The sequence below is a fragment of the Aegilops tauschii genome, chromosome 3 (genome assembly GCF_002575655.3).
Source record: "Aegilops tauschii subsp. strangulata cultivar AL8/78 chromosome 3, Aet v6.0, whole genome shotgun sequence".
In the NCBI taxonomy this organism is placed as follows: domain Eukaryota; kingdom Viridiplantae; phylum Streptophyta; class Magnoliopsida; order Poales; family Poaceae; genus Aegilops; species Aegilops tauschii.
This window is the reverse complement of record NC_053037.3, coordinates 61,879,188-61,892,304: the sequence shown is the minus strand read 5'-3', so window position 1 is coordinate 61,892,304 and position 13,117 is coordinate 61,879,188.

The window sequence follows — 13,117 nt, the reverse complement described above, 5'->3', positions numbered from 1 at the left end:
CTTCGCCAACTCCCACCATTTTTCAGTCAGTCGGCGAAGCGTAATGTAAGCAGTATATATATATATATATATATATATATATATATATATATATATATATATATATATATATTCTCGTGATTGGACTTGCTGTCCGTAGTAATGCATGATTGGGCGTCACTCATGGCCGATTTGACTCGTAGAAAAAGCTAGAGGGATTAGCGAAAAGGTGGTTTTGGACCTCAGTCGACAAGAATGGCACGGTGGTTAGTGCTGGGCGCGGCCACCCCCGCTGTTTCTTTGGTGCTGTAAAGCGGGTCACTTGCACGTGCAAAGGTCACGAGCCAGCTTTGTGGTGAAAAAAAAAAGCCCGTCGCTTGCGAAGGTGGTATTTGGTTCTCTAGTCCTACGACATTTTTTAGTTTCTAGCATTTTTGAAAAAGACTCTTAAAAAGGTGCTTCTAAGGCTTTTTGCAAAAAGTCCAAAAAAAGTACCTCCCTATTTGGTTTGCTAGGGACTTTTAGGACTTTTTTAGTCCCAACACAAAAAAGTCCCTGGAACCAAGCACCCCTAAATTCTTGCACAGATCAGAGCAGTAGCAGGCTTATCCAGACTGGTCCGCATCGCCATGATCTGGTCCGCATGGATCGATTGATCAGGAAAGATCATAACCGTATAGCCATCTCCGGTGGTCCTTGCTGCATCTACGGCCGCCGGGTGCCTTAAACCCGCCTCATACGTTCGGGCAGGCCATCCGATCATGATTTTTCAATCCAGACGGATTTCTTAAACGGGGTTCAAACATCCGGGCTGACTGGCAGCCCTCATATCCAACTCAAATATATGATAAATATGGAGGCACCCGGGCGCGCATGGGTACGCCCGTCAGGTCAGACTAAGGCAGGGTCCCATGCGAAGACGCACGGAAACCCGGCGGCCCCAAGCTCGTCTTCTCCGTCGGACCGGTGGCGCCACGTGGCGCAGCTCCGGTGGACCGCGTAGAGCATAGCCCCCCTATTTCAATCGACCGCGGCACGAAACCCTACCATCAATCCATATTTTCCTCCGCATGTTCGCTGTCCCGCCACTTTCCACTCCACTCATCCGCCTAGTAGCCATGCGCCCACGCCAGTTTCTGAGCCGGAGCGCCATCTCGAGCTCCTTTAGCAGATCCGGGCTAGGCGCGAAGTCCGGATCGCCGCGGGGCTATCTTCGGATGCAGTGGATCCGGAGGAGGAGGAGGATGTGGGCACTAGTAGAAAAAGGGTCAAATGTGAAGCACATTAGTGCCGGTTTGATTTTGAGCCGGCACTAATGTGTCCATTAGTGTCGGTTCCAACGGCTAGGCGGGAGGAGCTCTTTAGTACCGGTTCGTGGCGAACCTTTAGCACCGGTTCGTGCCACGAACCGGTACTAATGAGGCTGTGGCCCCACGAGCACCTTTAGTATCGGTTCGTGGCATGAACGGTACTAGAGTTTCTTACTAAGCTGTTTTTTAGTCTCACCTCGCGAAGAGAGAGGCACTAGGAGCGGTTTATAAGCCCTGAGTGCAGAGACGATGAAGAAGAGGCGCAATGCTCACCTTCACGTTGCTTAGCTTCAAGCCTTGAGGAATAGGGTAGACTGCATGGAGCTATGTGCAGTGCAGTCTACACTATTCTGAAAGGCTTGAAGCTAATTAACGAGCATTGTGCCTCTTTTTTATTTTTAATAACTTATTATAACTCCGGACTTCTTGTTGTACGGCAAAAACTGGATGCACTTCGTGTACAAACTGGAGAATACGGCAAAAACTGGATGCACTTCGTGTACAAACTAGACAATCTCTTTCGAAGTATCAGGGCCGGTTTCGGACGAAAACTCATCTGTTACACCGGCACTTCATTTTTTTTAAACTTATTACAACTCCAGACTATTTTTGCGTTCAGTACGCATCATTCAAAGCGACGTCATCAATTTTCAACACTTTCTGACATCATTTGCTATTTTTCAGTCATTTACCGATTTGTTTTCAGAGCTAAATGACCGTGAAATTGAAAATCGTTACAAAATGAACTCTGAAAATGTTGAAACTTGGCATGGTATCATCATTTCACCCACATAGCATGTGCAAAAGAGTAGAGAGGGTTACGGCAAAAACTGGACGCACTTCCTGTACAAACTGGACAATCTCTTTCGGAGTATCAGGGCTTCGGACGAGAACTCATCTGTTACACCGGCACTTCATGTTTATTAAACTTAATTGAACTCCAGACTATTTTTGCGCTCAGTACGCATCATTCAAAGCGACGTCATCAATTTCCAACACGTTCTCACATCATTTGCTGTTTTTCAATCATTTACCGATTTGTTTTCAGAGCTAAATGACCGTGAAATTGAAAATCGCTACAAAATGAACTCTGAAAATGTTGAAACTTGGTATGGTATCATCATTTCACCCACATAGCATGTGCAAGAGAGTAGAGAGGGTTACGGCAAAAACTGGACGCACTTCGTGTACAAACTGGACAATCTCTTTCGGAGTATCACGGCTTCGGACGAGAACTCATCTGTTACACCGGCACTTCATGTTTTTTAAACTTAATTGAACTCCAGACTATTTTTGCGTTCAGTACGCACCATTTAAAGCGACGTCATCAATTTTCAACACTTTCTGACATCATTTGCTATTTTTCAGTCATTTACCGATTTGTTTTCAGAGCTAAATGGCCGTGAAATTGAAAATCGCTACAAAATGAACTCTGAAAATGTTGAAACTTGCGGTGAAGCCTGTATTTACAAGAAAGTGAGTGGGAGCACTACATCATTTCTGATAAGTATATGTGAATGACATATTGTTGATCGGAAATAATGTATCATTATTCTGCAAAGCATAAAGGAGTGTCTGAAAGGAGTTTTTTAAAGAAAGACCTCGGTGAAGCTGCTGACATATTGAGCATCAAGATCTATAGAGATAGATCAAAATGCTTGATAAGTTTTTTCAATGAGTACATACCTTGACAAGATTTTGAAGTAGTTCAAAATGGAACAGTCAAAGAAAGAGTTCTTGCCTATGTTACAAGGTGTGAAATTGAGTAATACTCAAAACCCGACCACGGCAGAAGATAGAAAGAGAATGAAAGTCATTCCCTATGCCTCAGCCATAGGTTCTACAAAGTATGCCATGCTGTGTACCAGATCTATTGTATACCCTACCATTAAGTTTGGCAAGGGAGTACAATAGTGATCTAGGAGTAGATCACTGGACAACGGTCAAAATTATCCTTACTGGAATAAGGATTTGTTTCTCGATTATGAAGGTGACAAAAGGTTCATCGTAAAGGGTTACGTCGATGCAAATTTTGACACTGATCCAGATGACTCTAAGTCTCAATCTGGATACATATTGAAAGTGGGAGCAATTAGCTAGAGTAGCTCCGTGCAGAGCATTGTCGACATAGAAATTTGCAAAATACTTACGGATCTGAATGTGACAGACCCGTTGACTAAAATTATCTCACAAGCAAAACATGATCACACCTTAGTACTCTTTGGGTGTTAATCACATAGCGATGTGAACTAGATTATTGACTCTAGTAAACCCTTTGGATGTTGGTCACATGACGATGTGAACTATGGGTATTAATCACATGGTGATGTGAACTATTGATGTTAAATCATATGGCGATGTGAACTAGATTATTGACTCTAGTGCAAGTGGGCCTGCTGAAGGAAATATGCCCTAGAGGGAATAATAAAGTTATTATTTATTTCCTTATTTCATGATAAATGTTTATTATTCATGCTAGAATTGTATTAACCGGAAACATAATACATGTGTGAATACATAGACAAACAGAGTGTCACTAGTACGCCTCTACTTGACTAGCTCGTTAATTAAAGATGGTTATGTTTCCTAGCCATAGACATGAGTTGTCATTTGATTAACGGGATCACATCATTAGGAGAATGATGTGATTGACTTGACCCATTCTATTAGCTTAGCACTCGATCGTTTAGTATGTTGCTATTGCTTTCTTCTTGACTTATACATGTTCCTATGACTATGAGATTATGCAACTCCCGTTTACCGGAGGAACACTTTGTGTGCTACCAAACGTCACAACGTAACTGGGTGATTATAAAGGTGCTCTACAGGTGTCTCCGAAGGTACTTGTTGGGTTGGCGTATTTCGAGATTAGGATTTGTCACTCCGATTGTCGGAGAGGTATCTCTGGGCCCACTCGGTAATGCACATCACTATAAGCCTTGCAAGCATTGCAACTAATGAGTTAGTTGCGGGATGATGTATTACAGAACGAGTAAAGAGACTTGCCGGTAACGAGATTGAACTAGGTATTGAGATACCGACGATCGAATCTCGGGCAAGTAACATGCCGATGACAAAGGGAACACCGTATGTTGTTATGCGGTCTGACCGATAAAGATATTCGTAGAATATGTGGGAGCCAATATGAGCATCCAGGTTCCGCTATTGGTTATTGACCGGAGACATGTCTCGGTCATGTCTACATAGTTCTCGAACCCGTAGGGTCTGCACGCTTAACGTTTCGATGACAGTTACATTATGAGTTTATATGTTTTGATGTACCGAAGGTTGTTTGGAGTCCCGGATGTGATCAAGAACATGACGAGGAGTCTCGAAATGGTCGAGACATAAAGATTGATATATTGGAAGCCTATGTTTGGATATCGGAAGTGTTCCGGGTGAAATCGGGATTTTACCGGAGTACCGGGAGGTTACCGGAACCCCCCGGCAACATAATGGGCCTTAGTGGGCCTAGGTGGAAGAGAGGCGAGGCGGCAAGGGACTGGGCCGCGCGCCCCTCCCCCCTAGTCCGAATAGGACAAGGAGAAGGGGGCGGCGCCCCCCTTCCTTCTTCTCCCTCTTCTCTTTCCCCCCTCCCAAGTCCTAATCCAACTAGGAAAAGGGGGGGAGTCCTACTCCCGGTGGGAGTAGGACTCCTCCTGGCGCGCCCCAAGGCTGGCCGCACCTTCCCCCCTTTTGATCCTTTATATACGGGGGCAAGGGGGCACCCCATAGACACAACAATTGATCTCTTGATCTCTTAGCCGTGTGCGATGCCCCCCTCCACCATAATCCACCTCGATAATATCGTAGCGGTGCTTAGGCGAAGCCCTGCGTCGGTAGAACATCATCATCGTCACCGCGCCGTCGTGCTGACGAAACTCTCCCTCAACACTCGGCTGGATCGGAGTTCGAGGGACGTCATCGAGCTGAACGTGTGCTGAACTCGGAGGTGTCGTACGTTCGGTACTTGATCGGTTGGATCATGAAGACGTACGACTACATCAACCACGTTGTGTTAACGCTTTCGCTTTCGGTCTACAAGGGTACGTGGACAACACTCTCCCCTCTCGTTGCTATGCATCACCATGATCTTGCGTGTGCGTAGGAATTTTTTTGAAATTACTACGTTCCCCAACACCTGCGAGACCTAGGGTGTGCAAATTCAGGCCCAGAAGGGCCAACAGGCTCACAGGGCAGCGCGCCATAGTTAGGCCCAAAAGCCTGCTATATAGAGAAGTTCGAAGGAGCAGCCGCGACTAGGTTTATAAACCAGTGCGGCTGCCCTTCGCTCGGCGAGGTGGGACTAAACATTGTGCACCCCGGTGGCAGCGCACAACCATTAGTACCGGTTGGTGGATCCAACCGGTATTAATGCGTGGGCCTTTAGTACCGGTTGGTGGCTCCAACCGGTACTAAAGGGGGCCGTTTCCCACCGCTTGACCTGGCGAAAATTGGCCTTTAGTACCGGTTGGAGCCACCAACCGGCACTAAAGGCCCCTCCTATATATATGGCACTTCCGAAAAATTCAGTTTCATCGACCACCACTTCTTCTTCAACTGCTTCGCGCCGCCCGTCGCCGCCGTCTCGCGTTGCCGTCCCCGTCGTCGCCGTCCCCGCCGTCCCCGTCGTCGCCCCCGGCCCGCCCACCGTCGTCGCGCCGCCCCCGTCGCTTCGCCGTCTCGCGCCGCAGCCCGTACGCCGCCGCCCCCCGCTCGTGTACACACACACACAGTACAGACACATATTTTTTACTTATTTTCTGTTTTCTGTTGTTTAGATTAATGTTAGATGAATTACGTAGATAAGAATGTTAGAATGTTAATGTTAGATGAATTATATGGAAAAGATGTTAAATATTAATGTCAATTTTAGATGAATTAGCTAGATATATATTAATTAGGTATATATATGAGATTTGAACTAGTTGAATTAATATAACTATTTTATTTTTAGTATGAAAATTAATAGAACAAATTTATTTTTAGTAAGAAAATTTAAGTGTATGAGATTATTTGAACTAGTTGAATTAATATAACTAGTTTATTTTTAGTAAATGCTTAGTTGAATTAGTAGAACTAGTTTATTTTTAGTAAATGCTTAGTTGAACTATTTGAATTAGTAGAACTAGTTTATTTTTAGTAAGAAAATTTAGGTATATGAGATTTGATGATCTAATTAAAATATTACTATATATAGCTACTTTATATATTTTAGTAAGAAAATTAATAGAGCTAGTTTATTTTTAGTAAATTCTTAGTTGAATTATTTGAATTAATAGAACTAGTTTATTTTTAGTAAGAAAATTTAGATATCTGAGATTTGATGATCTAATTAAAACATTACTATATAGAACTAGCTACTTTATTTTAGTAAGAAAATTAATAGAACAAATTTATTTTTAGTAAATGCTTAGTTGAATTAGTTGAATTAATAGAACTAGTTGAATTAATAAAAGTAGTTGAATTAGTTGAATTAATAGAACTACTAAGTGTTTAATGTTTCACCTATATGAACATAGGAAATGTCGTCTGACGACGAAAAAGATTTCATTAAGTGTGAATACTGTGAAGACCAGCGCGACCTGTGCGACAGAAATTTCCTTGTTGATGATAGGCGCTTCAGCATCAAGCTGGATGAGACCTTCGAAGTGGATACAGTAAGTCACAACGACAAGTCTTTTTTCGTAATTAAGCATGACTTATATATGCTTCATTTGCTTCAACTTATAATTTTAAATTTTCACTATTCTACTAGCGCATCCCCTGCCATGCAAGAATTTTTGTCTTGGATAAGATAGGTTTCAGTGTTATGGAAACTATGGAGGTAAAGAGAGTTTACCTGAAGACCGAGCATGGTTATACTTTCAACGTCAAATTATACAATGCAGACACGTACACCTATTTTGAATGCAAAACTTGGCAAACAGTATGCAAGGCTTATGCATTTGAGCCTGATATGGTTATCACCTTTGATATTCGTCCGGAAGATGATATTGAAGGTAATAAAGACATTTGGGTCGATGTGCAGACGCCTCCAGTTCTACCATTATGTGAGTTTCTCAACCATATTTAAGTCTTTGATATTGTTTATTCAAAAATAGTTGACAACTAATTTCTATTGACAGCTTGTTTCCATTCAAGCAAATATGTCCGGCGCTTGGTAGACAGGACCTACTACTGTCCCGGAGCTGAATTAAACCGTGAGGAGATAAGTCATTATGTTTCATGGCTTGAGGATCTTCATACTGTCAAGACAAATTTTCTTTTTGCACTTAGAAATGTTAGTACTCAAAACGTGCGACCAATAGTGATCGTATTGAACTACGGTCACATCTATTTACGAAAGATGGTAAGATTTTTACTATTTATCCTCAGTGCATCTTTTGCATACACTATTTTTTTCTAAACTTTCATTGCTAAGTATATTATTTACTATATGATGTTCTTTAACAGGGACTCCCGATGACAGTTGTGCCTCAATGGATCGAGACTAAAGGTCACATGTCAATGGTTAGCTTACACATGAGTGCATTCAGGATTTCTAATAGCGATGAATACTTAATAGTGAAAGATTGGAGTAAAATTGTTAACGATCCCAGAGAAGTACTAGGGGGCAGCAATGAGAAGCGCAGCCCATGATTAGGAGACAGGTTCATCTGCATGCTCCAATATGATGAATCGGGAGAGCTATACATGTTCTATGCTATTTTACCTGAGAGAGAGCAGCATGAGTGGTTTAGCTAGTTCATGCTCTTAGTACTTGTCCTCTCATGTCCGTGTTCTTCGTCCTGAACTTAATCTCAAAAGGTGATTTGCTTTTGTGGTGTTATGAATGCTTATAATATCATGACCATGTTGAACTCGATGATATCTTTGCTTCTGGTACAAGTGAATGTTTTTTTTAAGCTAGTGTTGGTGGTGATTAGATAGCGGTAATGACTATGATGATTAAACAGTGGTAATGACGACTATGATGATTTTTAGCTAGCTAGTATACTGTTGTTGATGATATGATGCAAGAGTTTTTATATTAATATGATGATGATGATGAGTTATTATATCATTTATGAAAGAAACCGCAGATTAGTTTAAGCTGGATGGATCCTAGCTAAGTGATCAAGTATATGCCATATCCATATTATACTTGATCACTTAATATTATACTTGATCACTTAATTATAGGTGATCAAGTATAATATGGATATGGCATATACTTGATCACTTAATTAGCTAGCTAGGATCCACATGCATCCAGTTAAAACTAATCTGCGGTACTTTCACCTAATGATTTAACAACTAAAATAATCACTAAATTAAATTGAAAACACAAAATTAAAGGAAAAATAAAAAATAATACCAAAACACCCCCCAAACATTTAGTACCGGTTGGTGTTACCAACCGGTACTAAAGTCCTGCACGCACACGGGCCTGGCTCGTGCCACGTGGTGGCGCTTTAGCGCCGGTTCATGATGAACCGGTACTAAAGGCCCTTACGAACCGGCGCTAAAGCCAGGTTCTGCACTAGTGGGGGGATGCTGGCGACGCGGATCTGCAGGCAGAGCAGCAGGCCATCCTTGATCCCCTTCGGTCGGAGCCGGCTGTGGAGGCCAGACGCCGTCGCCGGTAGGAGATGGAGGCGCAACAAGCCGCAAAGGAGGCGAAGATGCTCGCCTACATGGATGAGGTCGAGCAGGAGGAGGATGAACCGAAGCCCTCCAACCCGCCCGTCCAGCCGGCGCCCGGCACCACATCTCTGGCGACGAAGAATAGCTAGGGTAGTACGTAGCATGTAATACGTAGGATTTCTTTTGCGTGTTTTGTATGGATCCAGGGATCGAAATATATATGAGAGTGGCGAATATAGAGTGGCTAATTTAAAGCGTGACCGGTCACTGTCCACGGACGCGCTCGATCACATCCGCGAGCGTTTAAAGGACCGGATTTGCACGCCGTTGCTCTTAGACTTAGAGCATCTTCAGCCGTTGGCCCCCCAGGAGGCGCTAAAAATCGCCGCCTGGGGGCGTACCGGCGCTAACCGCGTGCTGAGGGCGTGATGCTCCCCAGTTGCCGCGCCCACTTTTTTTTTTGAAAAACAAAATCCGGCCCCACATTCGCACAAACAAGGCGCAAATTCAACCAAACTTCGGCGAGTTCATAACATATATATAATATTAAAAAAAAAAACACTACTAGACCCGCCGTCGCCCTCGCCGTTCCTCGCCGCCCGCCGCCCTTGAAGCTCTACATGCCGCGGCCGCCTTCCTTGCTGCTCCCCTGCCCAGGGCCGCTGACGCGCGGCGGGTTGGACAGTCCGAGGGCGTCCACGTCCTCGTCGCTGTCGAGGATCACCACGCCGTTCTCGTCCTCGCGCCCACGCTGATGGGCGGCTATCTCCTGCAGGGCTCGGCGCTGCCGGACCCTCTCGTCGCGGAGGTAGTCGTCCTGCGCCCACTTTAGGGCGGCCTCGTCGGAGAAACCGCGCCGGACTATGGCCTCGTACTCCGCGGGAAGGTCGGGCTCCACCTTCGGCCTGACGAGCCGGGCAGAGGTGGGGGAGGACTCGGCGATGCGGACGCCGGAGCTGCGGGTGCGCTGGCTGATCGGCGCGTCCTGGGGCTCCGGCTTGACGGGGAGGAGGGAGGAAGAGCCGGACGAGCGACCGGACGAGGAGGAGGACGCTGGGTCCATGCGTCTCGGCGTCCACGAGCTCCCACGCCGGCGGGAGAAGGTGGGGCAGCGGGGTACTCAAGCCTGGCATGTTGCCGCCCTCGATGTACTCGAGGACGGCCTGCAGCGTGCGGCCGGGCACGCCCCACCATCGGCGGCGGCCGTCGGTGTTGAGCCTCCCGGAGGGCACGACGCCGTTGGTGGCCTCGAGCTGCTCGGCGTGGCGGCGACGGAAGTACGGCTCCCACAGCGTGCTGTCGGGGGTGTACCTCGGCCCTTCTCTCGCCGCTTGAGGCAGAGAGGCACGGATACGGGCGATCTCCGCGCGACGCGCCGCCCCGGTGGGCGGCGGTGGCACCGGGACCCCGCCGGCGCTTATCCTCCACGCCCCGGGCACCCGCATGTCCGGCGGGACCGGGTACTCGGCCTCATAGAGAAGCCGGGCTTCGTCCTCGTGAAGGTGGCGGCGGCCGAAGCCGTTCGCCGCCGCGCCATTGCCTGGGAAGCGCTCGGCCATTGGGTGAACTGGAAAGGGCGAGAAGAGAGGGTGGAACGGGGGCGTCGGCGGTGGAGAGCGAGGTGTGTGCGTGGCTCACCGGTGCGGGAGGGGGCGGCTTATATAGGCGGCGCTCGCGTGGCGGGCGAGTGACGCGCGTCGCCCCGTCTTCACTGCGCCGCCCGTGAGGCATCAATGGAGGAGGCTGACCGGCGTGGCAGCGCGCGACAGCTTTGGCATTGATTCCCCCACGGGAACCGAGGCGATGAGGACGACGAAGCGATGAGAAGAGCCAAGTCGCTGCCAAGGAGGGCCGGCCGATTTTCGCTCCAAAAACGATTCGGCCGACGCCCCCAAGCGCCCCAGCGCGCCGGGTGATACGCCACCGCCAATTTCTGCCTGGGCCGGCGGAAAAAGGGCCTTTAAGGGTGCGACTGGGCTGGTTTTTCGGCGTGGTCAAATCGCCTGGGGGGCCTTGCTGGGGCGCGGCTGGAGATGCTCTTAGCAAGAGGATAGATGGGGAGCTCTGACGATCTTGGCCGGGCCGCCACAGGAAAAGCGTATGACTCCGGCGGAGCGCAGGGCGGTTGCAACGCGCGGTACAAGTGCAACCCTGGCAATGGCAGTGGGAGGCAGGGGGGCATGCACCAGGCATGTGGAGAGCGAGGAGGGAACGCACGCACGTCGCTTTGCCTCGAGCAATCACCGCGCAAGGTCGCGGCAACTTTTCCTTTTTGTCCGCTCCATCCAAGAGGCAGGCCGCCCGCAATGATCACCGTCTCAATGCCTTGCGTCGCAATTCTACCACGCATGATCGACGCATCGATGCATCACGGTGCTGGCTCCTGGCTAGTGCGAGTAGCAGACAGGCGACCCTGAACCCAAGGGGCTTGGCCAGCAAGCTTCTCCTCTCCATTCGCAGGGGGAAAGGAGCGACCGAAGAACACAAGAAGCAAAGGAACCTGCCATGATAAGGCCTTTGATGAAAGAAAGGTCTGATAGATCCATCCCGTGCTTATCTATATTATCCCCCGCCTTTGCTCTTTTGCGGCACTGATGATCTCTCTCATCTCATCTGCTGGACCCAAAGTATGAGACGCCTTGAACCCATTGGTTCTCAGGGCCTTTTGGTTGATAGCGGCAGCCTAAGCTAGATTCACACGGAACATTAGTAGAAGAAGACATTAACAAAAGGGCACCGGGTCACAGCAGGCAACTTTCTTCGGCTGCACTCTTTATCTTGCACTTTAAAATGTCAGGTGGTGGTGTCCATTTCTCTTGTTCCAGCTGCAAAACAAGTACTCCCTCCGTCTAGGTGTATAAGTCACCTTACGAAAATCAAATATTAATCTTAAAACACTTAGGCACGGTGCATTAACTCCTTTCTTGTCTCTTGACATATCAATAATTAAGAGATGCGGGGCGTGCATGCTTTCAATGACTTGAGACTATCAAACACGACATGTAATAAACAACACAGAAATTGCCATGTTACATGAAAAAAAAGGGATATGGGCCGGCAAATGGACCCAGTCGCCCTTTCACACGAAGTAGGAAAGAGCAGAAGAATAGTGGGCCAATTGCAAAAAAACAAAAGTATAGTGGGCCATGTAAAAAAAGATTACAGTGGGCCCAGAAAGTGAGGGGCCATACCGCCTGAAGAGTCTCCACACGGGCCTCATTTGCCGCTGCCCATGAACAGGTACTATTTTCTAAAACCGCTCAAAAAAAGGTACTATTTTCTAAAAAACATTTTGTTCACAAAACAATTTTTTATTATACATACATATATTTATTTCTTTATAATAATTACTAATCGGTCAGGAACATGTTCAAACGTTTATGTGTTGCAAAAAGAAATGCTCACGTGTAGCAAAATAAATGACTTATATTCGAAAGAAATGTTCATGTAGTTAAAGAAAACATACTTTGATACCCTCCGGCCCAGAATATAAGGTGTATTATTTTTAAAAAGTCAAATTATTTTATGTTTGACCAAGTTTATTGTAAAAAGTATGAACATCTACAATGCAAAGAAACAAAAATATATTTGTTAATGAATCTAATGAACATGATTTGTTATTGTGGTTGTTGATATTTTTGCCTATAAACTTGGTGAAATATAGAAAATGTTGAATTAAAAAAAAAAGACAATAAATTTTGAAATGGAGAGAGTATTTTGAAAACACATTCATGTTTTGAAAAAAAATCCTATATTAGTGTACTTGCCAAATAAAAAGGTAAACAAATTAATAGTTTATTAGATTTTAAGAAAATCAAAAAAAAATTCAAAAAAGTCACCGGTGAAGCCTTCATTATACTTAGAAAATATTTATATGTTTCCCGAAAAGCTAAACTGGAAAATGATAAAATTAAAATAAATAAGTTAGTGAATATAGGTACATATAAATGAAAATAAAACTAGAACAAAAATAGTGAAAGAAGAAAAACACAGAAAGAGAGAAAGAAAAGAAAAAACAGCAGAATGAAAACAAAAGAAATAAAGCTCCGGCTTTGTTGGGCCGGGCCACCCCGGCTCCTTCTTTGCGCGATGATCTGTCTTTGTGTGGCCCCTAAAAATAATCTGTCTCTGTGTGTTGGTCTGCTTCCACCCAAAAACAAAAGTCTACCGCTCAAAAACAAAAGTCTTGGTCTGCTGAT